We start from the raw sequence: 27500 nt of genomic DNA, 5'->3' as shown, positions 1-27500 counted from the left end.
CACTGGGTTAAAACAACCCAATTGCTGGGTTAAAATGACCCAATCACTGGGTTAAAACAACCCAATTGCTGGGTTAAAACGACCCAATTGCTGGGTTAAAACAACCCATTCACTGGGTTAAAACAACCCAATTGCTGGTTTAAAATGACCCAATTGCGGAGTTAAAACGACCCATTAAAACAACCCAATTGCTGGTTTAGAGTGTATATAAATACAATATATTTTTTAAATAATTGTATAAATAATAATTGTTAATTAATTATTTATTAATTAATGATTTATTCTGATTATTTATTATGTATTTGTTTTATTAATGAATTGTTAATATTTTTAATTGGTTTTTATATTTTCATTGTTGCATAATTTTAATATTTCTATTGAGCTTTCATATTTTATTTCATATAGTTAGTTGCAAGGTACAATTAAAAAAAAATTTTTAAAAATATTTTATTTCAGTTTATTATAATAATGAAAGCATTTTTCGATAGTTTTAGTAACAGCTCTGCCCATTACCCCCAGTGCTAACGCTATAGCTAGCCCATGATATGAATGCTAGCTCGTATCCTGAGGCTTTTGTGCTGATTTTTGTGACTCTTTTGATGTCGGTCGAGAACCCAAAAACACAATGAAATGCAATGAAAGCGTCCAGATCTCCGCGGCGGCGGGTTTAGCGCGGGCTAACACCACTCATGCTCTCTTCAGGAAATGTGAAAATGAGTTCTGTATTCTGTAACTTTCGTCCGTGTTTAGCGTGAGAACTCATGGTAATGTGCTAATGACCCGAGCAGGTTGAGGAGTCGCGGGTCCGGTTCTCCGCTCTTACGCCGCTGGTGTATTAATAGCTTCCTCAGGCCTGGAGCCGGGACTCTCCGTTATCACGCGTGTCCGGCACGTGTTAGCAGGTGTGATCTCTGCTGCTTCTCTCTTTGTCTTGTCTTTCTTTTTCACACTCTCTCGTGCCCGTGTGAGAGAGAGTTCACACATGCGGGTTCACAGAAGTGTGAGCTTTAGCCCTGCATAATCTACGGCGCTCATTGCATTATTATTATTCCTTAAAAAGCGTCAAACATGAACGTCCATGTGTTTTGTCCCCAGGTCTCTTAAATACACTGAAGCTTAACTTTATATGTGAACCGACTCCTTGTCCAACCTTTGTGCTAGCAAACCACAATGCGTCATATCATTTGTTATACCCTTATAAAAACATACTATGGCATCACCATGGTAATACTCTGATGTCTATATGGCAATGCATACTTTAGTACTTCAGAGAAAACGCATGATTTATGATCACGATAGCACCTGAAGAATCATATCTGAATGATGGCAGGGCTGTGGTCCAGCTGTAAACTGAGTCTGAGTGTCTTAGAAGCTCATTTAGTCTTTCATATGCAGCTTACAGAAAGCATAACTGTATGCGTAAGCTAATTTGTTCCTCGGTTTACAAGCTGCCTAAGTTGTCCAAAAGCGTGTCAACCCAATTCTACACGGAGCCTCAGCCCCAGTAAAGCTCAGTAAACATGCATAACTGCTCTGCATTAGTGACTACATGTCCATTCAGTGAGGCATTCTGGGACATGAGCACAGGACTCATGATCAAAATATGTGCGCGCACTTTTATTTATTGTTTATTTAATCTATTTATTACTGCTTCTCAAAAGGTGCCAATATGCAAGAAATCAAACAGTATGTATAATATGTAATATATAATGAAGGGCCCAACAGGAATGTAAAACGTGAATATATAAATGTAAATCTGAATACATTGTTATAAGTCTGGATACTTACAAATCTGGATATATAATGAATACATAATTGTAAATCCGAATGCATAGTTATAAGTTTGAATATGTAGCTACAAATTAGAATATATACTGTAGTTATAACTCTGAATATATAAATGTAAATTTAATATGTAATTATAAGTCTGAATATATAGTTAAAGCTGAATATATAACTGATAAAACTGAATGTAGTTATATATGTAAATCTGAATACATAGTTATAGTTACAAATCTGAATATATAAATTTGAATGTATAGTTATAAATCTGAATATAGTTATATACGAATCTGAATACATAGATATAAATCTAAGAATATATTTATGACCCTGAATATAAATTTAAACCCAAATACATTAAGTCGGAATATATAGTTACAAATCTGAATATATAAATATGAATCTGAATATATAGTTACAAATCTGAATATTTAGTTATAAGCAGATAACCACACTTGTTTTTTTAAGCAGCGATGGACGACGTATTGTTTGGTGGTGTGGGTAAGTTTAAGGGTAGGGTTAGGGACAGGTGTGGTGGTATGGGTAAGTTTAAGGGTAGGGTTAGGGACAGGTGTGGTGGTGTGGGTAAGTTTAAGGGTAGGGTTAGGGACAGGTGTGGTGGTATGGGTAAGTTTAAGGGTAGGTTAGGGTTAGGGACAGGTGTGGTGGTGTGGGTAAGTTTAAGGGTAGAGTTAGGGACAGGTGTGGTGGTATGGGTCAGTTTAAGGGTAGGGTTAGGGACAGGTGTGGTGGTGTGGGTAAGTTTAAGGGTAGGGTTAGGGACAGGTGTGGTGGTATGGGTAAGTTTAAGGGTAGGTTAGGGTTAGGGACAGGTGTGGTGGTGTGGGTAAGTTTAAGGGTAGGTTAGGGTTAGGGACAGGTGTGGTGGTGTGGGTAAGTTTAAGGGTAGAGTTAGGGACAGGTGTGGTGGTATGGGTAAGTTTAAGGGTAGAGTTAGGGACAGGTGTGGTGGTGTGGGTAAGTTTAAGGGTAAAGTTAGGGACAGGTGTGGTGGTATGGGTAAGTTTAAGGGTAAAGTTAGGGACAGGTGTGGTGGTATGGGTAAGTTTAAGGGTAAAGTTAGGGACAGGTGTGGTGGTATGGGTAAGTTTAAGGGTAGAGTTAGGGACAGGTGTGGTGGTATGGGTAAGTTTAAGGGTAGAGTTAGGGACAGGTGTGGTGGTCTGGGTAAGTTTAAGGGTAAAGTTAGGGACAGGTGTGGTGGTATGGGTAAGTTTAAGGGTAAAGTTAGGGACAGGTGTGGTGGTATGGGTAAGTTTAAGGGTAGAGTTAGGGACAGGTGTGGTGGTGTGGGTAAGTTTAAGGGTAAAGTTAAGGACAGGTGTGGTGGTATAGGTAAGTTGAAGGGTAGAGTTAGGGACAGGTGTGGTGGTGTGGGTAAGTTTAAGGGTAGAGTTAGGGACAGGTGTGGGGGTATGGGTAAGTGTAAGGGTAGAGTTAGGGACAGGTGTGGTGGTATGGGTAAGTTTAAGGGTAGAGTTAGGGACAGCTGTGGGGGTATGGGTAAGTTTAAGGGTAGAGTTAGGGACAGGTGTGGGGGTATGGGTAAGTTTAAGGGTAGAGTTAGGGTTAGGGACAGGTGTGGTGGTATGGGTAAGTTTAAGGGTAGGTTAGGGTTAGGGACAGGTGTGGTGGTGTGGGTAAGTTTAAGGGTAGAGTTAGGGACAGGTGTGGTGGTATGGGTAAGTTTAAGGGTAGAGTTAGGGACAGGTGTGGTGGTATGGGTAAGTTTAAGGGTAGAGTTAGGGACAGGTGTGGTGGTGTGGGTCAGTTTCAGGGTAGAGTTAGGGACAGGTGTGGTGGTATGGGTAAGTTTAAGGGTAGAGTTAGGGACAGGTGTGGTGGTATGGGTAAGTTTAAGGGTAGAGTTAGGGACAGGTGTGGTGGTGTGGGTAAGTTTAAGGGTAGAGTTAGGGACAGGTGTGGGGGTATGGGTAAGTGTAAGGGTAGAGTTAGGGACAGGTGTGGTGGTATGGGTAAGTTTAAGGGTAGAGTTAGGGACAGCTGTGGGGGTATGGGTAAGTTTAAGGGTAGAGTTAGGGACAGGTGTGGGGGTATGGGTAAGTTTAAGGGTAGAGTTAGGGTTAGGGACAGGTGTGGTGGTATGGGTAAGTTTAAGGGTAGGTTAGGGTTAGGGACAGGTGTGGTGGTGTGGGTAAGTTTAAGGGTAGAGTTAGGGACAGGTGTGGTGGTATGGGTAAGTTTAAGGGTAGAGTTAGGGACAGGTGTGGTGGTAATGGTCAGTTTAAGGGTAGAGTTAGGGACAGGTGTGGTGGTGTGGGTCAGTTTAAGGGTAGAGTTAGGGACAGGTGTGGTGGTATGGGTAAGTTTAAGGGTAGAGTTAGGGACAGGTGTGGTGGTATGGGTAAGTTTAAGGGTAGGTTAGGGTTAGGGACAGGTGTGGTGGTGTGGGTAAGTTTAAGGGTAGAGTTAGGGACAGGTGTGGGGGTATGGGTAAGTTTAAGGGTAGAGTTAGGGACAGGTGTGGTGGTATGGGTAAGTTTAAGGGTAGAGTTAGGGACAGGTGTGGGGGTATGGGTAAGTTTAAGGGTAGAGTTAGGGACAGGTGTGGGGGTATGGGTAAGTTTAAGGGTAGAGTTAGGGTTAGGGACAGGTGTGGTGGTATGGGTAAGTTTAAGGGTAGGTTAGGGTTAGGGACAGGTGTGGGGGTATGGGTAAGTTTAAGGGTAGAGTTAGGGACAGGTGTGGGGGTATGGGTAAGTTTAAGGGTAGAGTTAGGGACAACTGTGGGGGTATGGGTAAGTTTAAGGGTAGAGTTAGGGACAACTGTGGGGGTATGGGTAATTTTAAGGGTAGAGTTAGGGACAGGTGTGGAGGTATGGGTAAGTTTAAGGGTAGATTAGGGTTAGGGACAGGTGTGGGGGTATGGGTAAGTTTAAGGGTAGAGTTAGGGACAGGTGTGGGGGTATGGGTAAGTTTAAGGGTAGAGTTAGGGTTAGGGACAGGTGTGGTGGTATGGGTAAGTTTAAGAGTAGGTTAGGGTTAGGGACAGGTGTGGGGGTGTGGTTAAGTTTAAGGGTAGAGTTAGGGACAGGTGTGGGGGTATGCGTAAGTTTAAGGGTAGAGTTAGGGTTAGGGACAGGTGTGGTGGTATGGGTAAGTTTAAGGGTAGGTTAGGTTTAGGGACAGGTGTGGGGGTATGGGTAAGTTTAAGGGTAGAGTTAGGGACAGGTGTGGGGGTATGGGTAAGTTTAAGGGTAGAGTTAGGGACAACTGTGGGGGTATGGGTAAGTATAAGGGTAGAGTTAGGGACAACTGTGGGGGTATGGGTAAGTTTAAGGGTAGAGTTAGGGACAACTGTGGGGGTATGGGTAAGTTTAAGGGTAGAGTTATGGACAACTGTGGGGGTATGGGTAAGTTTAAGGGTAGAGTTAGGGACAACTTTGGGGGTATGGGTAAGTTTAAGGGTAGAGTTAGGGACAACTGTGGGGGTATGGGTAAGTTTAAGGGTAGAGTTAGGGACAGGTGTGGGGGTATGGGTAAGTTTAAGGGTAGAGTTAGGGTTAGGGACAGTTGTGGGGGTGTGGGTAAGTTTAAGGGTAGGTTAGGGTTGGGGACAGGTGTGGGGGTATGGGTAAGTTTAAGGGTAGAGTTAGGGACAGGTGTGGGGGTATGGGTAAGTTTAAGGGTAGAGTTAGGGACAACTGTGGGGGTATGGGTAAGTTTAAGGGTAGAGTTAGGGACAACTGTGGGGGTATGGGTAAGTTTAAGGGTAGAGTTAGGGACAACTGTGGGGGTATGGGTAAGTTTAAGGGTAGAGTTAGGGACAGGTGTGGTGGTGTGGGTAAGTTTAAGGGTAGAGTTAGGGTTAGGGACAGGTGTGGTGGTATGGGTAAGTTTAAGGGTAGGTTAGGGTTAGGGACAGGTGTGGGGGTATGGGTAAGTTTAAGGGTAGAGTTAGGGACAGGTGTGGTGGTGTGGGTAAGTTTAAGGGTAGAGTTAGGGACAGGTGTGGGTAAGTTTAAGGGTAGGGTTAGGGACAGGTGTGGTGGTGTGGGTAAGTTTAAGGGTAGGTTAGGGTTAGGGACAGGTGTGGGGGTATGGGTAAGTTTAAGGGTAGAGTTAGGGACAGGTGTGGTGGTGTGGGTAAGTTTAAGGGTAGAGTTAGGGACAGGTGTGGGTAAGTTTAAGGGTAGAGTTAGGGACAGGTGTGGGTAAGTTTAAGGGTAGGGTTAGAGACAGGTGTGGGGGTATGGGTAAGTTTAAGGGTAGAGTTAGGGACAGGTGTGGTGGTGTGGGTAAGTTTAAGGGTAGAGTTAGGGTCAACTGTGTAATTACAAATGTAACTACAGAAATTAATTACAGATGTAATTACATGCAGGTATTTTTTTAAATGTAAGTACAATGTATAAACATGTATGTACACAATAAGTGTAATGTATCAAATGATTAATTAAAATGTTAGTACATAGTAGTTAAGGCCACCTGTAGCGGGTCCAAAACACAGTCATGTGATATTTGAGAAAGCCACCAATAATCTGGTAACACTTATGACAACCATTCTGTAGAGGTTTTCTAGCTGTTAATTAAAAAAGGTTGCAAAGCGTTGTACATTAAAACATTTTAAGTTAAAAAAGCAGAGTTCTTTCTTTACAGGATGTAACGGAGGTCAGCTAGTAGACGATGTGCGAGTAAACCTCACTCCTCTGATCTCCGGATGCTCCAGCGACTGATGCTAGCGGTTGCAGCCTTTAGCTTCTTTAGCCTTTAGCCTCTTTATCAGAGCATCTGACTCTGATGCGGCGGGTTCGAGTCCCGCTTAGAGCGGTTGAACAGCAGGAGTTACACAGACTTGATCCCGCATCCTCCACGAGCACCACTGCTCAATGTGTCTGCTCTCCATTCCGCGAGGCTGCGAGCTCGTCTCTGTGTGTGTGTGTGTGTGTGTGTGTGTGTGTGTGTGTGTGTTAGACCGGAGATCTCTAGCCTTTCAGCTGTTTAGCACGGCCTCCTCTCGCTGGTTTGTTATGCTGCTAAAACTAATGCCTTGTCTGCATGTGTACAGACAAGACATTTGTCATTTAGAGTGGCATTTCTACAGACACTGTGTGTGTGTGTGTGTGTGTGTGTGTGTGTGTGTGTGTGTGTGTGTGTGTGTGTGTGTGTGTTATAAATAGGTCTCTCTCGCTGTAGCCAGGTGGAGTGGATGCGCTTCAGCAGATGTGCAGAGGGTTTAATTCCTACAGTCTGACAGCGCGAGGTCTGAGCTCCAGAGATGCTGCGCCCGAGTGACGCCACCGCTGTGCAAATGTTAGACGTGTTTGCGGACGCAGCATCGCCACACACACACACAGACACACACACACACACACACACACCCATCGCTCTAGTGTCACAGAAATAGGGTCAGACATGCGCCGCTGCTTTAAAGAGCATCTGCCGCCCTCTCTTTGTCTGTGGATGTCCTACAGCTGGAGGAAGTGCAGCCACTGAGAGACACTGTTTCCCACAATGCACTGCTCTCGGCTTGACCTTGTGCTTTCAGAAGTGATGTCACCTGCTATTTTTTACAACTACTTTTGGCTATATTTGATCAAGCTGGTAAATGACTTTGACACAACATTTATTTTAAATCAAAATAAATTTCTGGACTGCAGTAATTATCTATCCATCCATCTGTCTGTCTGTCTGTCTGTCTGTCTGTCTGTCTGTCTGTCTGTCTATCGCTCTATCGCTCTCTGTCTGTCTGTCTGTCGCTCTATCATTCTATCGCTCTCTCTGTCTGTCTGTCTGTCTATCGCTCTCTGTCTGTCTGTCTGTCTGTCTATCACTCTCTCTCTCTGTCTGTCTGTCGCTCTATCATTCTATCGCTCTCTCTGTCTGTCTGTCTGTCTATCGCTCTCTGTCTGTCTATCGCTCTCTGTCTGTCTGTCTGTCTGTCTATCGCTCTCTGTCTGTCTGTCTGTCTGTCTGTCTGTCTGTCTTTCGCTCTATCATTCTATCACTCTCTGTCTGTCTGTCTGTCTGTCTGTCTGTCTGTCTGTCTGTCTATCGCTGTCTGTCTGTCTGTCTGTCTTTCGCTCTATCATTCTATCACTCTCTGTCTGTCTGTCTTTCGCTCTATCATTCTATCACTCTGTCTGTCTTTCGCTCTATCATTCTATCACTCTCTGTCTGTCTGTCTTTCGCTCAATCATTCTATCACTCTCTGTCTGTCTGTCTTTCGCTCAATCATTCTATCGCTCTCTGTCTGTCTGTCTGTCTGTCTTTCGCTCTATCATTCTATCACTCTGTCTGTCTGTCTGTCTGTCTGTCTGTCTATATTGTTATCTCGTTCATTCTATCTGTTGTTCGTCTGTTCTATCATTTGTCCACTCTTTTGTAAATCCGTTTCTCTCGATCTATCTATCGTTCTATCTATCGTTCAATCTATCGTTCTGTCTGTTTGCAATCACTCAAGTTGGTAATGAGGTCATGTGACATGTAGAATAAAACAGTTAGAAATGTTTTTGTTGTATAATATTTCCTATGCCTTTTCTTAGGTGGCAGTATACAGTGTATAGAGTGAAGGTCATGAACAATAGAGCGTACTGTTGTCTGAAATACTGTAGCAGAAACTGTAGACAGAATTCTGACTATTATTGAGTGTGTTTGTTATTTTTGCAGTGCAGTAATGAGAGTTTTGGGGTAAATGTGCTTAAATGTCACATCACAAAACAAACAAACTCCTGTACAGTGAGCAGCGCATCTTAATCTAATGATTGGAGAATGCTAGGGGGAAAGCATGAACGAATTAAACAAATGAATAATAGAGAGAATGGGGAAGGACTGAATGCATTCAGGTCCAGGTTATTCTTCTGAGCAGATGTTCTGCGTACAGAGAGCGGATAGAAACACTGCCGAAAACACACGATGTGTAGAAACGAAACACACGACGTGTAGAAACGAAACACATGATGTGTAGAAACGAAACACACGATGTGTAGAAACGAAACACATGATGTGCAGAAACGAAACACACGACGTGTAGAAATGAAACACACGACGTGTAGAAACGAAACACACGGCGTGTAGAAACGAAACACACGGCGTGTAGAAACGAAACACACGATGTGTAGAAACTAAACACACGACGTGTAGAAACAAAACACACAACGTGTAGAAACGAAACACACGGCGTGTAGAAACTAAACACACGATGTGTAGAAACGAAACACACGATGTGTAGAAACGAAACACAAGATGTGTAGAAACGAAACACACGATGTGTAGAAACGAAACACACGATGTGTAGAAACGAAACACACGGTGTGTAGAAACGAAACACACGGTGTGTAGAAACGAAACACACGATGTGCAGAAACTAAACACACGACGTGCAGAAACGAAACACACGACGTGTAGAAACGAAACACACGATGTGTAGAAACGAAACAAACGACGTGTAGAAACGAAACACACAACGTGTAGAAACGAAACACACGATGTGTAGAAACGAAACACACGATGTGTAGAAACGAAACACACGATGTGTAGAAACGAAACACACGATGTGTAGAAACGAAACACACAACGTGTAGAAACGAAACACACGATGTGTAGAAACGAAACACACGACGTGTAGAAACGAAACACACGGCATGTAGAAACGAAACACACAATGTGTAGAAACGAAACACGATGTGTAGAAACGAAACACACAACGTGTAGAAACGAAACACATGATGTGTAGAAACGAAACACACAACGTGTAGAAACGAAACACGATGTGTAGAAACGAAACACACAATGTGTAGAAACGAAACACATGATGTGTAGAAACGAAACACACAACGTGTAGAAACGAAACACACGACGTGTAGAAACGAAACACACAACGTGTAGAAACGAAACACATGGTGTGTAGAAACAAAACACACAACGTGTAGAAACGAAACACACAATGTGTTGAAACGAAACACGATGTGTAGAAACGAAACACACGACGTGGAGAAACGAAACACACGACGTGTAGAAACGAAACACACAACGTGTAGAAACGAAACACGATGTGTAGAAACGAAACACACGACATGTAGAAACGAAACACAAGACGTGTAGAAACTAAACACACAACATGTAGAAACGAAACACACGGTGTGTAGAAACGAAACACACGATGTGCAGAAACTAAACACACGACGTGCAGCAACGAAACACACGACGTGTAGAAACGAAACACACGACGTGTAGAAACGAAACACACGTCGTGTAGAAACGAAACACACAACGTGTAGAAACGCAACACACGACGTGTAGAAACGAAACACACGATGTGTAGAAACGAAACACACGATGTGTAGAAACGAAACACACGACGTGTAGAAACGAAACACACGACGTGTAGAAACGAAACACACGACGTGTAGAAACGAAACACACGATGTGTAGAAACGAAACACACGACGTGTAGAAACGAAACACACGACGTGTAGAAACGAAACACACGACGTGTAGAAACGAAACACACGACGTGTAGAAACGAAACACACGATGTGTAGAAACGAAACACACGACGTGTAGAAACGAAACACGACGTGTAGAAACGAAACACACGACGTGTAGAAACGAAAACCACGACGTGTAGAAACGAAACACACGACGTGTAGAAACGAAACACACGACGTGTAGAAACGAAACACACGACGTGTAGAAACGAAACACGATGTGTAGAAACGAAACACACAACGTGTAGAAACGAAACACACGACATGTAGAAACGAAACACACGACGTGTAGAAACGAAACACATGGTGTGTAGAAACAAAACACACAACGTGTAGAAACGAAACACACGACGTGGAGAAACGAAACACACGACGTGTAGAAACGAAACACACGACGTGTAGAAACGAAACACGATGTGTAGAAACGAAACACACAACGTGTAGACACGAAACACACGACGTGTAGAAACGAAACACACGACGTGTAGAAACGAAACACACGACGTGTAGAAACGAAACACACGGTGTGTAGAAACGAAACACACGATGTGCAGAAACTAAACACACGACGTGCAGCAACGAAACACACGATGTGCAGAAACTAAACACACGACGTGCAGAAATGAAACACACGACGTGTAGAAACGAAACACACGATGTGTAGAAACGAAACACACGACGTGCAGAAACGAAACACACGATGTGCAGAAACTAAACACACGACGTGCAGAAATGAAACACACGACGTGTAGAAACGAAACATACGATGTGTAGAAACGAAACACACGATGTGTAGAAACGAAACACACGATGTGCAGAAACGAAACACACGATGTGTAGAAACGAAACACACGATGTGTAGAAACGAAACACACGACGTGTAGAAACTAAACACACGACGTGTAGAAACGAAACACACGACGTGTAGAAACGAAACACACAGTGTGTAGAAACGAAACACACGATGTGCAGAAACGAAACACACGACGTGTAGAAACGAAACACACGGTGTGTAGAAACGAAACACACGATGTGCAGAAACGAAACACACGATGTGTAGAAACGAAACACACGGTGTGTAGAAACGAAACCCACGACGTGCAGAAACGAAACACACGACGTGCAGAAACGAAACACACGACGTGCAGAAACGAAACACACAATGTGCAAAAACTAAACACACGACGTGCAGAAACGAAACATACGATGTGTAGAAACGAAACACACGATGTGTAGAAACGAAACACACGTGTGTAGAAACGAAACACACGACGTGTAGAAACGAAACACACGACGTGTAGAAACGAAACACACGACGTGTAGAAACGAAACACACGATGTGTAGAAACGAAACATACGATGTGTAGAAACGAAACACACGATGTGTAGAAACGAAACACACGATGTGTAGAAACGAAGCATACGATGTGTAGAAACGAAACATACGATGTGTAGAAACGAAACACACGACGTGTAGAAACGAAGCATACGATGTGTAGAAACGAAACACACGATGTGTAGAAACGAAACACACAACGTGTAGAAACTAAGCATACGATGTGTAGAAACGAAACACGTGTGTAGAAACGAAACACACGACGTGTAGAAACGAAACATACGATGTGTAGAAACAAAACACACGATGTGTAGAAACGAAACACACGATGTGTAGAAACTAAACACACAACGTGTAGAAACGAAACATACGATGTGCAGAAACTAAACACACGACGTGTAGAAACTAAACACACGACGTGTAGAAACGAAACATACGATGTGTAGAAACGAAACACACGATGTGTAGAAACGAAACACACGATGTGTAGAAACGAAACACACGACGTGTAGACACGAAACATACGATGTGCAGAAACTAAACACACGACGTGTAGAAACTAAACACACGACGTGTAGAAACGAAACATACGACGTGTAGAAACGAAACATACGATGTGTAGAAACGAAACATACGACGTGTAGAAACGAAGCATACGATGTGTAGAAACGAAACACACGACGTGTAGAAACGAAACATACGATGTGTAGAAACGAAACACACGACGTGTAGACACGAAACACACGATGTGCAGAAACTAAACACACGACGTGTAGAAACGAAACACACGATGTGTAGAAACGAAACACATGATGTGCAGAAACGAAACACACGACGTGTAGAAACGAGGCCAGATTCTCTCGTCTGTGATGCACTCGGATGCCGAGATTGAGCCACGGCTCGCTGGTACGAACACATTCAAATTATCCAATAAAAGCGTGTGAAATGGGTGGTGGAACGCCGGCCGAGGACATGCCAAAGGAAATAAACATCAGCTCTGTTTCACACAAACCGGGGGAAACTGAGCCATGCGGGGGGGTGGGGTGGGGGGTGCAGGAGCTGAGTCAGACCGGGCATGTGTGTTTGAGTCAGAGCCGTGACATGTTTGTGTGCAGAACACCATCAGCTCAGTCAAACCGCTCAAGGTACACCGTCTCCACTTCCACACACACACACACACAGCGACAGCTGACTGTGACGTGGAGTGCTCAGAAGTGTGAAGTGAACGTGTGAGTGTATGATGTGTGATGTGTGTGTGAGTGCGGCTGGTGCTGTGCGAGGTGTTGTTTCTGACCGTTTGCTATAGAAGCGTCACACTAGTGTGTGTGTGTGGTGGAGATAAATGGCGTCTTTGATCAGCCTTGAAACCAGAAGCAGAGCTCATTCATCTGGAGAAGTGTGCAGCGGTGTGTGTGTGTGTGTGTGTGTAGCTATGTATGGCTGCTGTACTTCTACATGTCATCTGCATGAGCTGTATTTAGCTCTGCTCGAGCGACAGGAATCCCACAAACACCCTTTGCTTGTTTCTTATAAATGTTGAGTGAAATAAGAAATTATAATTCACACACAATTTTAGTAAACGAGTTCAACCTAAGTGATGATGACGTCACTGTTGATCATCTGATCATCATCGTATAAAGCCCGCCCTGATGATCTGATTGGTCCGAACAGCTCTGGGTCCAGCATAGTTGCTCCACAACGGATCAAGTCCTGACCCAACTTCCCCACCTCTGATGTTGTGGGCGGGGCTAAACTCGGCTGGCATCCAGGCTAATAGTTTTCTGTTTTAATACTTAAAATATAATTTATAATATATATAATTTATTACTGTGATCAAAGCTGAAATTATCATCATTACTCCAGTCTCCAGTGTCACATGACCCTTCTCTAATCATTCTCATATGAGGATCTTAATATTTCATAATAGTACAGATTTTCCTGTATTTTTGATCAAATAACTGCAGGCTGGATGACACTTTCAAAAACATTAAAAATAGTACTCCCAAACTTTTGACGGGTACTATATAATTCATATAATATTATATATATATATATATATACACTCACCTAAAGGATTATTAGGAACACCTGTTCAATTTCTCATTAATGCAATTATCTAATCAACCAATCACATGTCAGTTGTTTCAATGCATTTAGGGGTGTGGTCCTGGTCAAGACAATCTCCTGAACTCCACACTGAATGTCGGAATGGGAAAGAAAGGGGATTTAAGAAATTTTGAGTGTGGCATGGTTGTTGGTGCCAGACGGGCCGGTCTGAGTATTTCACAATCTGCTCAGTTACTGGGATTTTCACGCACAACCATTTCTAGGGTTTACAAAGAATGGTCTGAAAAGGGAAAAACATCCAGTATGCGGCAGTCCTGTGGGAGAAAATGCCTTGTTGATGCTAGAGGTCAGAGGAGAATGGGCCGACTGATTCAAGCTGATAGAAGAGCAACTTTGACTGAAATAACCACTCGTTACAACCGAGGTCTGCAGCAAAGCATTTGTGAAGCCACAACACACACAACCTTGAGGCGGATGGGCTACAACAGCAGAAGACCCCACCGGGTACCACTTATCTCCACTACAAATAGGAAAAAGAGGCTACAATTTGCACCAGCTCACCAAAATTGGACAGTTGAAGATTGGAAAAATGTTGCCTGGTCTGATGAGTCTGGATTTCTGTTGATACATTCAGATGGTAGAGTCAGAATTTGGCGTAAACAGAATGAGAACATGGATCCATCATGCCTTGTTACCACTGTGCAGGCTGGTGGTGGTGGTGTAATGGTGTGGGGGATGTTTTCTTGGCACACTTTAGGCCCCTTAGTGCCAATTGGGCATGGTTTAAATGCCACGGCCTACCTGAGCATTGTTTCTGCCCATGTCCATCCCTTTATGAGCACCATGTCCCCATCCTCTGATGGCTACTTCCAGCAGGATAATGCACCGTCACAAAGCTCCAATCATTTCAAACTGGTTTCTTGAACATGACAATGAGTTCACTGGACTAAAATGGCCCCCACAGTCACCAGATCTCAACCCAATAGAGCATCTTATATATATGCTCTTATATCTTATATTTATATGTATATAAATAAATAAAAAACAATTATAAAATATATATTAAAATATGTTTTTATTTAAATTATGAACACTACCATCATTTATAAATACTTTAATATTTTAATATAGACTTAATGTTGTATAAAATATTCATATTACATAAAAGCGAATAATATATGATTTATTTATATATTAAAGAGAATTTGGGGGTTAAATGTGTTTTAATATCACGAATGATAGAAAAAAAATAGGCTTCACTTTTTTATGAAAAAATATATTCAATTTATTATTTCTTTATTTAGATTTTTGGGTGAGATTTGACCCAGATATTCTCAAGAAGTTTAATGAGAGTTGTTTTTTTGTTTTGTTTTTGCTGTGCATTTCAAACTTTATCACTCGATCAACAGAACACAAGATGCTAAACGATGACCAGGCTTCACCATGACTCTTCACCTGACACACTTTACCCCACTGGTCAGAGGAGCACTGTTGGTGGTGTCCATGTGCTCGTCTCATCCAGTCCTGGAGTTTGCCTGAGCCTCGCGGAGCTCCAGCTGCAGAGGATCCCGTATTCTCCCGGGATCCGGGTTTGAAGAGCCTCTGTTCAGGGCAACAGAAGTCTGGAGTCTCCGGGGTCTCGTGTAACATGGCGTCGAGCTGTGAAGTGGAATTTCAGTGGAATCTAAACACACTAATTGAATATCATAACTTTGTGAAGCTGCTTCTCCTAAAGGTACCTGAAATTTTAATTTAGACTTCAAAAGAGCTCCGACTTTAAAGTAAATCTATTGTTTTTCATTTAGACTCGCAATTTTCCCCTCTCTCTCTCTCTCTCTCTCTCACACACACAAGCGGCGCGCCGTACGTAGTTATGATTGATCTGGTAATTAAAATATGCAGAGAAGGAAAAAATATTAACCGCTTCTTTTTGTTTTAGAAAACAGCCAACAGTTTTTTTTCCTCTCACCGCAGCAGATAATTAAATTCTGCACATTGATGTTCTTTACGCGGCATTCATCTCCCTCATTATTTTTCCATTTTCATCTTTCTGCCGAGAGATCGATAGATTGATAAGATGATGTTGCTAATCTTAAATAATTTAAGAGGAGAAAAGTTACACTTACTTTGCTGCTGGCAAAGTGTTTGAACTTTCATTCTCTTCTGGAATTGCATGCAATCCTTCATTCCAGCGCAGCGTCACAAACACAAGCCCTCGCGTTACAGTCGCGCGTCAGAGCGGGAGCATTCTTTCATTCCTTCATTCATTCATTCCTCCTCTTCTCTGGAAACATCTACAGTAGGAGCTGCGCATTGCAGATCGATGCTTGTCAAGACTAATACCCCAAACCAACAGAGAAATGGCAATTCAAAGAGAAAGCATAAAGTAGGCCAATTAGTACCTTGGGAGCGTTTTGCGGGAGAGATAGCGGCGCGACGTGTCATCTGCGCGAACGCTGAGGCCGATTGTTTATAATATGACCTGACAGTTTAAGGCTCTCCGGTATCGGATTAAGCACAATACTAATTAACATTCGGCTGTGCAGCATCAACAGGAGAGCGTTTATAGAAGCGCAAGACTTCTGGAGGAAGCCTTCAAACAAATCCTTGAGAATGGATCAAACCACCAACCCTAAATATTCCACTTTATGCTAAATGATTATTTTTATTCTTACTGTATCTTCGTGATCTTACTGTACGCAACTCTTTAATAATCTCGGGTTTCTCCTTTGGCGTCTGTTCCTCCTCGTGGTTGCTGTGGTGATGGTGATTGTCACCCTTTTAATTGGGTCTGATGGGATTAGTGTGGAGGGTTTTCCCCAGAGTATCTGTTGACCACTGGCAGGTGTGAAAGGACCAGCCGGAGAACAGGTTCACATCACCTTCAGTCCTGCGCTGAGCTCACGGCTCCGATCAGATTAATATCCTTCTGTCATGGAGAGGAGATCTGGGATCAGTGTTGAGAGAGACTAGAGCTTCTGAAGTAAAGGCGTGTGTGTGTGTGTGTGTGTGTGTGTGTGTGTGTGTGTGTGTGTGTGTGTGTGTGTGTGTGTGTGTGTGTGTGCGTGACAGACGTTTGGCTGTGTAATAATAGTTTCTCTTTTCCAGTAGCAGGTGTAAGTAGTGCAGTGTGACACAATATTACATCACTGGGTTAGTGTCATACTGCACATATCCATCCATCCATCCATCCATCCATCCTCCTGTCCATCTATCCATCCATCCATCCATCCTCCTGTCCATCTATCCATCCATCATCCATCCACCCATCGTCTGTCTGTCCGTCTGTCCGTTCATCCACATCCATCCATCCATCCATCCATCCATCCTCCTGTCCATCTATCCATCCATCCATCCATCCTCCTGTCCATCTATCCATCCATCATCCATCCACCCATCGTCTGTCTGTCCGTCTGTCCGTTCATCCACATCCATCCATCATCCATCCGTCATCCATCATCCATCCGTCATCCATCCATCCATCCATCCATCCATCCATCCATCCATCCATCCATCCGTCATCCATCCATCCATCCATCCATCCATCCATCCATCCACCCACCCATCCGTCATCCATCCGTCATCCCTCCGTCATCCATCCATCCATCCATCCATCCGTCATCCATCCATCCATCCATCCGTCATCCATCCACCCACCCATCCGTCATCCATCCACCCATCCATCCGTCATCCATCCATCATCCATCCGTCATCCATCAGTCATCCATCCATCCATCCATCCGTCATCCATCCATCCATCCGTCATCCATCCACCCACCCATCCGTCATCCATCCACCCATCCATCTGTCATTCATCCATCATCCATCCATCCGTCATCCATCCATCATCCCTCCGTCATCCCTCCATCCATCCATCCGTCATCCATCCATCCATCCATCCGTCATCCATCCATCATCCCTCCGTCATCCATCCATCCATCCGTCATCCATCCACCCACCCATCCGTCATCCATCCACCCACCCATCCGTCATCCATCCACCCATCCATCCGTCATCCATCCATCATCCATCCGTCATCCATCCGTCATCCATCCGTCATCCATCCATCCATCCGCCATCCATCCATCCATCCGTCATCCATCCACCCATCCATCCGTCATCCATCCATCCATCCGTAATCCATCCGTCTGTCCGTCCATCCACATCCATCGTCTGTCTGTTTGTCTGTCCGTCCGTCCATCTGTCTGTCCGTCCATCCACATCCATCCATCCATCCGTCATCCATCCATCCATCCATCCATCCATTCATTGTCTATCTGTCTGTCTGTCTGTCTGTCTGTCTGTCTGTCTGTCTGTCTGTCCGTCCATTCTCATCCATCCATCCAACTATCCTATATATCCATCCATCCATCTATCCTATATATCCATCCATCCATTCACCCACCCACCCATCCATCCATCCATCCATCCATCCATCCATCCATCTATCCTATATATCTATCCATCCATCCATCTATCCTATATATCCGTCTATCCATCCATCCATCCATTCATCCATCCATCCATCCATCCTATATATACGTCCACCCACCCACCCATCCACCCTAACCCCATCCCTTTCTTTCTGGTAACACTAGGAAGTCTGAAACATTTCAGCAGTTCTGATGGTTTTAGTTGCTCGTTGATCATATCAGTTGTAGCAGAATAAGAAGTAATTCTGTTGTTTATCACTGTTTGTTGTGTCAGCATTTTTTGTTTGATTTGTTGTTTCTAGTATAAATGTTGAAATGAATAATTGAATGTATCCCTTTAAATGGCTCAAATGGGTTGCAGTTTCTTGTAGACTTTGAGTGTTTTTTACTAGTGTTTCAGAGTGCGTCACACACAGGACTTTACAGCTGTGTGTGTGTGTGTGTGTGTGTGTACTGTACATGTGAAGAATGACTGGAGGTGCACAGAGATCTGGCGATAGAGCAGTTTTATTACATTTCATATTGAGACCAATGATATCCAGTGGTCTGAAGGACAGACATCTATTCCCCGACTAAATCAACTCTTCTTTCAGTCGCTCTTCTTCTCATGCTCTGCTGCTTTCTGCTTTGTTTAGCGTTTGCTTTCTTTGAGGATCTGCAGACTTTCAAAAATGCCTTTTAAGATTTAGCAGATGAATTGCAGGAATTTAACATATATTTAATTGCTTTAATCGGCATTTTGCAAGCCAGGCAGATTGAAATCCCCGTCTGAAGCGCTGTATTCACCATCACACACTCGAGGTTTATCTCCCGGACGGAGGCCGGCGTGTTTCCGCAGTTTGCCGTGGTTAATCCCGTTTACCTGCACACACTCCGTGACCCAGAAGACTCTATTTATACTGTTTTTAAGGCTGTTCATCAGGGACGGGGAGTGTGTAATGCGACGTGTCATTTAAATGCTAACTGCATCTATTCGACACATATAAATAGAAACATGGCTTCTTTGTGACTTCCACCGTCACATTGGAGTGTTTGCTTCCTTTTAACTGCAGAAGATTTTAAAATAACAATCTGTAATTGAGACGGCTGGCAAGTACAATAACAGACGCTAACAAACAATACCACCGTGTGTCTTTGACTTTAGGCACGATTGTGTCCCGGGGCAGATTTTCATTTAAATGAACAGGTTTCAACTTCTTCATTTATTTTTGCTACTTCTCAAATGTTTATGTTGGGATTTTGTTGTTTTACTCTATCAAGTCAAGTCAACTTTATTTATATAGCGCTTTTAACCATGCAGATTGTGTCAAAGCAGCTTCACAGTGTTAAACAGGAAAATAATGCAGCATAATTTTATTCAGCCGTATAGGTTGATATAACGGTGATGTCATCAGCTTATTTCAATTATCATACAGTGACAATGTGGGCTTTAGATCAGTAATTAGATCAGTAATTTAGTTTATATGGTTAATTTAGTTTAATAATTAGATTTATTTGGATATTAAGTGGAACATTTATTTATTTAGTGTCCCCAACTGAGCAAGCCAAGCCAGAGGCAACAGTGGCAAGGAAACCAAAACCCCATCAGGAGCAGAATGGAGAAAAATAAACCTTGGAGAAACCAGGCTCAGTCGGGGGGGCAGTTCTCCTCTGGCCAATTAACAAACAGCGTATGATTATTATTCTGGCAACTTTACAGGTCAGAGGTCATAATAGATCGGAATATTCGAAAGATCGGAGTCATCACGCCGGAGACGGGTTTATTGAGGATGCCGTGTCGATGAGGCAGTTTCAGGGGATGTTTCTAATCACGGTCTCTCTGACACTTCAGGGTCATGTGTTGGTCTTCTCTGGGCACAGGTCCACCATCTGATCTGGATACGGCCCGGATCCGGCTGACTGCAGTAAACCTCGGGATAAACAGAGAGACTATCATTAGCGTAGATGCCATTCTTCTGATGATGTCACGAGTACATCAGGTGTTATGGGAAGTGTTCCCGGTTCCGGCTGACCTAGTTAATGCAGCCTAACAATCATTTCATTGAGAAAGTGTTTTATGTGTATGCCACAGTAAAGAGATGTGTTTTTAGTCTAGATTTAAACTGACAGAGTGTGTCTGCTTCCCGTACAATGTTAGGAAGAGTTCCAGAGTTTAGGAGCTAAATAGGAAAAGGATCGACCGCCTGCAGTTGATTTGGATATTCTCGGTATGATCAACTGGCCAGAGTTTAGAGAGCGCAGTAGACGTGATGGAGATAATGTGTTAAGAGCTCGCTCAAGTATTGGAGAGCTAAACCATTTAGTGCTTTGTAAGTAATAAGCAAGATTTTAAAATGTATACGATGTTTAATAGGCAGCCAGTGCAGTGTTGACAGAACTGGGCTAATATGGTCACACTTCCTGGTTCTAGTAAGACCTGCTGCGTTTTGGACCAGCTGGAGTTTGTTTATTAAGCGAGCAGGGCAACCACCCAGTAGAGCATTACAATAATCTACAGCTCATGAACGCATCAACTCACTGTCACTGAGAGCATGTGCCGTAATTTAGAGATATTTTTAAGATGGTAGAATGCAGTTTTACAGATGCTAGAAACGTGGCTTTCAAACGAAAGATTGGTATTAAAGAGCACACCCAGGTTCCTCACTGCCCACGAGGACTGGACAGAGCAGCCATCAAGTGTTAGACAGTATTCTAGGTTACTACTTGTGGAGCTTTTTTGTCCAATAATTAAAAATTATTTTTTTTCTGAATTAAGTTGCAGGACTGGTCATCCAATGTTTTATATCAGCTATGCATTCCGTTAATCTTGTGAATTGGTCTACTCTATACACAATATTACAATATTAAAAAATTAAAATCCATCAAAAAATATTTATTGCATTCACTGTAACGAGGACACTTTAACATAAAGTGTAATGAAAAATACACTTAAAACACTGGGATTGTTTCTAACCCAAGGGCTGGGCAAATAAAGGACAGAACATGTGGGGTTATCAATCTAACCTAGCATAAGGGGTTATCTATCTAACCCACTAGAGTTCATATGTATAAAAGTGAGCATAAAACGGCACATTTGTCCTCTGGAAAATCAACTTTATCGGTCAGAAATTGATTGGATCCTGACAAGCAAATGTTTGAGAGAAGAGGTTTAAGTATAAGAGACACAATGTGAAATTGTGGAAGATTAAGACCAGGAATTGGGATCATGGAAGTAAACTCGTCTCGTCTCAAGGTCCTGTCTTTGCGTCCCATTAGGAGTAACAAACATCATCTGGGTCACCGGAAGGAAGTGCTGTGACAGTGAGCGTGTCCGGCCGAGAATCTGGCCTTTACACAAACAGACTGAATTTACGTTCCGGCTCTTAGCGTTTGGCAGGAGACTCTGCGGAGATTTGGCCGTTGTCCAGGTGGTCATGAGGAGGAAGTCCCAGCCGGAGAGTTATGGGACTCATCAGCGCTCACTGCAGCTCCTCTGGGTCTCGTTCTGCTTGGGCTGATTTATTCCACCTGAGGGAGGAGAGAGGTCTCACAGGTCATATTCATACATGCCTAAGTGGCTTGGAATTATTAGCTGCTTATCACCAGCCGATCCGCATCATTTTTCACCTGTCGGGACTTTAAAATAACCTGCAAATGCTGGCAGGCATCATTCACACATGCGGCGTCTAACCCTTCTCATATCACCTTCTGATATAATGTTTTCACACAAACTAAAGACTCGTGCAGACGCTCATACCTGGCTTTGTTCCGACCGGCTGCTAATTATAGCAGGTGATGACACACCTTCAGCCGCGCCGGTGATCCGTCACTTCACAGCCCGACGGGAGAGCTGTGGAAGAGGAAGGATATCGCTCGGTGAAATATGCATGACATCAAAAAGCCTTAAAGGTTATTACAAATTAATACTGAGAGGATAAAGTTGTAAAAAATAGCCCGGCCGTGGTGAGGGGGGGTGTTTTAAATGTTTAATGTCGCATGCGGTGCTTGTAGATGACCAGCAAACTCGGCTCCTCTGTGTTGGAATTCTTCAGTGGGCGAACGGTTCAGGAAGGGCCAGGAGATTCAGGAAAGGTCAGGAGATTCAGGAAAGGTCAGGAGATTCAGGAAAGGTCAAGAAATTCAAGAAGGGTCTGGAGACTCAGGAAGGGTCAGGAGACTCAGGAAAGGCCAGGAGAGGGTCTGGAGACTCAGAGAGGGTCAGGAGATTCAGGTCAGGAGATTCAGGAAGGTTCAGGAGATTCAGGAAAGGTCAGGAGATTCAGGAAAGGTCAAGAAATTCAAGAAGGGTCTGGAGACTCAGGAAGGGTCAGGAGACTCAGAGAGGGTCAGGAGACTCAGGAAAGGCCAGGAGAGGGTCTGGAGACTCAGGAAAGGCCAGGAGAGGGTCTGGAGACTCAGAGAGGGTCCGGAGATTCAGGTCAGGAGAATCAGGAAGGTTCAGGAGATTCAGGAAAGGTCAGGAAGGGTCAGGAGACTCAGGAAAGGCCAGGAGAGGGTCTGGAGACTCAGAGAGGGTCAGGAGATTCAGGTCAGGAGATTCAGGAAGGGTCAGGAGACTCAGAAAAGGTCAGCAAGGGTCAGGAGAGGGTCTGGAGACTCAGAGAGGGTCAGGAGGTTCAGGAAAGGTCAGGAGATTCAGGAAGGTTTAGGAGATTCAGGAAGGGTCAGGAGATTCAGGAAGGGTCAGGAGATTCAGGTCAGGAGATTCAGGAAGGGTTAGGAGATTCAGGAAGGGTCAGGAGAATCAGGAAGGGTCAGGAGATTCAGGTCAGGAGATTCAGGTCAGGAGATTCAGGAAGGGTCAGGAGATTCAGGAAGGGTCAGGAGATTCATGTCAGGAGATTCAGGAAGGGTCAGGAGATTCAGGAATGAAGAGACCCAGCGTCTCTGAGAGTTGGGCATGCCTACAGTGCTTTAGTTGACTCCGTCTCAGCTTTTATTATCAGCGTTTTCATTTTAATCTTATCTAACGTTTTAGTCATTTTGTTGCGTGTTTTTGCAATTTTGCAGTTTTTTTAAAAGATATATATATATATATAGTTTGTATTAATTTTTATTTCAGTTGAAATACATCAAGTTTTAAACATTGTATTCAAGTCATATTATTTTCCTTCAAGTGACAAATATTATATTATTAATAGTGAATCATTTTAGTTCATTTAAACATGTTTTATTCATTTTTATTTATAATTATTCATTAAAAATTTGAATTGTTGTTTTTTTTTGGTCATTTTTATTTTCTTTTTTTTCTTCATTGGTTTTTTCCGTGTTAAACGAGCAGAAGTGGACTCTGACACGCCCTCAGTGCACCTGATCTCAGATCAGTGAAATACGGCCCTGAGACTTGAACTAACCATAAATGAGGAATCTGGAGCATCCGCTCTTAAAGAACAACATGAGCTCAATGTGCTCTCGAGATCAGGGTTTGTTCCAGGATCTACACCCATCCTGAGAAGAGATGGAGGTTTTCCATTAATGGCCATGATTCTGCAGTACTGATACATTTTAATCACTCAAAAATAATTAGCAAATTAAAAATGCTCGCCCCATCGGACCACTTGAGATGTATTGACCCTAATGTGAAATAAAGCGCTCTGATTGGGCTACTGACCCAGAGATCCTTTATCTCCGGTTGCTCGGACTCATTTTGCTCAGCCATTTGACTGAATGCACTATTTCTGCGAGCGCTTCTTCGTCTGCTGGTGTTGCTGCGACGGCTGACATCCTCACTGAAGCTTCACTAAACGAGGAGCTGAAGTCTCTGCAGGTTTGCCAACACAGAAAAGCACTCGCGTCGCCTTTATTTTTTCATCATTTTTCCTCGCACTCTCATCTCCGAAGTGACTCGAACTGTCGCCCCCTGAACACTTCACAATAATGACAGAAGACACTGTACAAAATTGCCTTGTTTATGGCGGTAATGTTCGCTGTCTGTTCTCGAGGCGGGCGCGATCGTGGCAGCCGCTCTGAAGTGAGTTTCTTGGGCGACTACCTGGAAACATCAACAGTCATTAATTATGCAAAACTCCGTGGCAGCGGAGCGACTCCTGTTAGAGTCACACACACACACACACACACACACACACACACACCCTCTCACGGATGCGGTTTATTGTGCGGTAATCCCGCCGCTGTATTCCTGCTCTCTCTCCTCCGTCTGATTGCCTGTGTACGCCGCTTCGGCTCACATGTACAAACGGAGGGAATGTGACAGACCTGACACGTAATATTTCACTCTCTGATGGCTGCGACATTTGACGTTATTATAAAGTGCTTTCGGCTGGGCTCCAGTGGTCTGTGAGAACGGGATCCAGTGTTCCAGTGGTCAGGGTTGTCTGATGAACACCTGCTATAATCATACACTACAGGATTTGCATGAAGCTTTGGGGAATTCTTGAGTATTACCCTGGTCCTCTATTGTTAGTGACCTCCAGGTTTGGGATGGACCTGGTGCTCCGAGATCTCAGTGTGAGCTTAAACTCGTCTCTGATATCTGTTCACTCGTCTTTATTTCTGCTAAACATCAAACATCTGAGACGCAGCTGATCATCTTCAGTGCAACATTCAGAGAAAGACAAATTCACAAATCATCTGAATCATATGAGCAACATAAAGAAAGTTGAACTGTAGTTTGCATTGGAACAACAGAATTTGAATCTGTTGTCTCTATTATCCATCTATCCATCTATCCATCTATCTAATCTATCTATCTATCTATCTAATCTATCTATCTATCTATCTATCTATCTATCTATCTATCTATCTATCTATCTATCTATCCATCTATCCATCTATCCATCTATCCATCTATCCATCTATCCATCTATCCATCTATCCATCTATCCATCTATCCATCTATCTATCTGTCTATCTATCTATCTATCTATCTATCTATCTATCTATCTATCTATCTATCTATCCATCTTTGGGTGAGTTTGTGTGATGGTAGGGTTGGTTGAGGGCAAGTGATGATGGTTCTATTTTAGCTCCACACTGGCCGTGGTTGTGTGTGTGTGTGTGTCCTGGTTAACCTGGCATTATGGAACAAAATGTCCCCACAAATATGGCAATATCCATATCCTTGTCTTTGTGGGGACATGTTTGGTCCCCTTGAGGAAAACATCTTATAAATCACACTGAGATGTTTGTGTGATGGGCAGGTTTAGGGAAAGCCCCCATAAAACATGAAAACGTGTGTGTGTGTGTGTGTGTGTGTGTGTGTGTGTGTGTGTGTGTGTGTGTGTGTGTGTGTGTGTGTGTGTGTGTGTGTGTGTGTGTGTGTGTGTGTGTGTGTGTGAGAGTGTGTGTGTATGTGTGTGTGTCTCCTCAGCATCATCTGTGGTCCGTGAGCCTCTTGTTCATCAGTGTGTTCTGCTTTGAGCGGTTGCTCTGTTGGCCTGATGTCCTGTTACAGTGAAACAAAGGCTGCGCTGACTCTGGTAATTAATTAGGCTATTCCGGCTTCTGCAATGATAATTGCCGGCTGGAAAGTCACCAGCTCCGCGAGGGAGAGGAGATCCATCCATCACACCAGAGCCCTCTCTCCTCCTCCACCGCGCTGGCTCACCTTGACTGGCACTCGAGAGCTCATAATGGATGGGTGGTGTAATGGAGTGGTGTAATGCGATACATGCAGAGATTGCTCCGCACGGCTGGGGTGATGTTGGGTCTGGCCTCTGAGAACTCTTGAGGTTCCTGAGGGTCACGATCCGGCCCTCAGTCACTCACAGGCCAGCAGGAACACTCACACTCACTCTCCACACGCCCGCTTAGATTCTCTTCATGTCTCTCTGTCTCTATCTTAAAACTGGAATACAACTGCATCTACCACTATATCCATCCATCCATCCATATATTCATCCATCCACTCTTCCACCCATCCACCCATTCATCCATCCATACACTCATGTCAAGTCAAGTCAACTTTATTTATATAGCGCTTTTAACAATGCAGATTGTTTCAAAGCAGCTTTACAGTGTTAAACAGGAAAATAATGCAGCATAATTTTATTCAGCCGTCTAGTCATTCTGGAGAAAACGGTGATGTCATCAGCTCATTTCAATTATCATACAGTGACAATGTGAGTTTTAGATCAGTAATTAGATCAGTAATTTAGTTTATATGGTTAATTTCGTTTAATAATTAGATTTATTTGGATATTTAGTTGAAAAATTTTGAAAAAATGTAGTGTCCCCAACTGAGCAAGCCAAGCCAGAGGCAACAGTGGCAAGGAAACCAAAACCCCATCAGGAGCAGAATGGAGGAAAATAAACCTTGGAGAAACCAGGCTCAGTCGGGGGGGCAGTTCTCCTCTGGCCAATTAACAAACAGCGTATGATTATTATTCTGGCAACTTTACAGGTCAGAGTTCATAATAGATCGGAATATTCGAAAGATCGGAGTCATCACGCTGGAGACGGGTTTATTGAGATGCCGTGTCGATGAGGCAGTTTCAGGGGATGTTTCTAATCACGGTCTCTCAGACACTTCAGGGTCATGTGTTGGTCTTCTCTGGGCGCAGGTCCACCATCTGATCTGGATACGGCCCGGATCCGGCTGACTGCAGTAAACCTCGAGATAAACAGAGAGACTATTATTAGCGTAGATGCTGTTCTTCTGATGTTGTCACGAGTACATCAGGTGTTATGGGAAGTGTTCCCGGTTCCGGCTGACCTGGTTAATGCAGCCTAACAATCATTTCATTGAGAAAGTGTTTTATGTGTATGCCACAGTAAAGAGATGTGTTTTTAGTCTAGATTTAAACTGACAGAGTGTGTCTGCTTCCCGTACAATGTTAGGAAGAGTTCCAGAGTTTAGGAGCTAAATAGGAAAAGAATTGAGCGCCTGCAGTTGATTTGGATATTCTTCAGTTTTCGGTACATATCCTAATGACAAAGATGAATTAATGATATTAAGAAGAGGATCTATGACCTCTGGCAGCATCTCTTTTAATAGCCTAGTCGGTATAGGGTAGAGCATACATGTTGTTGATTTTGATGATTTAACGAGTTTAGCCAATTCTTCTTCTCCTATAGCAGTGAATGGGTGTGTGTGTGTGTGTGTGTGTGTGTGTGTGTGTCTGTGTCTCCTCCTATAGCAGTGAATGAGTGTAATTTTTCCTCAGTGACGCTACAATGCTCTGTCTGATGTGATACTGTAGTAGACGCTACATGGTTAAAATGTTCTTCCTAATATTATCAATCTTACATGTAAAGAAGTTCTTAAAGTCATTACTGCTGTGCTGTTTACAAACATTAGAAGTTGAAGCTTTATTTTTGGTTAATTTAGCCACTGTATCGAATGAATACCTTGGGTTGTGTTTGTTTTCTTCCAAGAGAGTTGAGAAATTTTGAGCAGTTTTTACGGCCTTTCTGTATGCGATCATGCTCTCTTTCCACGAATTACGAAAGACC

The 27500-nt window shown here is 43.4% G+C and overlaps 1 protein-coding gene across 1 annotated transcript in view; it reads left to right on the top strand.

The window, feature by feature from the left end:
• Positions 1–27500, top strand: part of cux2b (cut-like homeobox 2b) — a gene marked incomplete at its 5' end in the record, with an annotated part of 258049 nt that overhangs the window by 131330 nt on the left and 99219 nt on the right. The gene's annotated exons all lie outside the window — the stretch shown is intronic.

The sequence above is a fragment of the Gobio gobio genome (genome assembly GCF_949357685.1).
Source record: "Gobio gobio genome assembly, chromosome: 10".
Classification (NCBI taxonomy): Eukaryota; Metazoa; Chordata; class Actinopteri; order Cypriniformes; family Gobionidae; genus Gobio; species Gobio gobio.
Note: the sequence above shows the minus strand (reverse complement) of the source record. Positions and strands in the feature narration are given on the sequence as shown.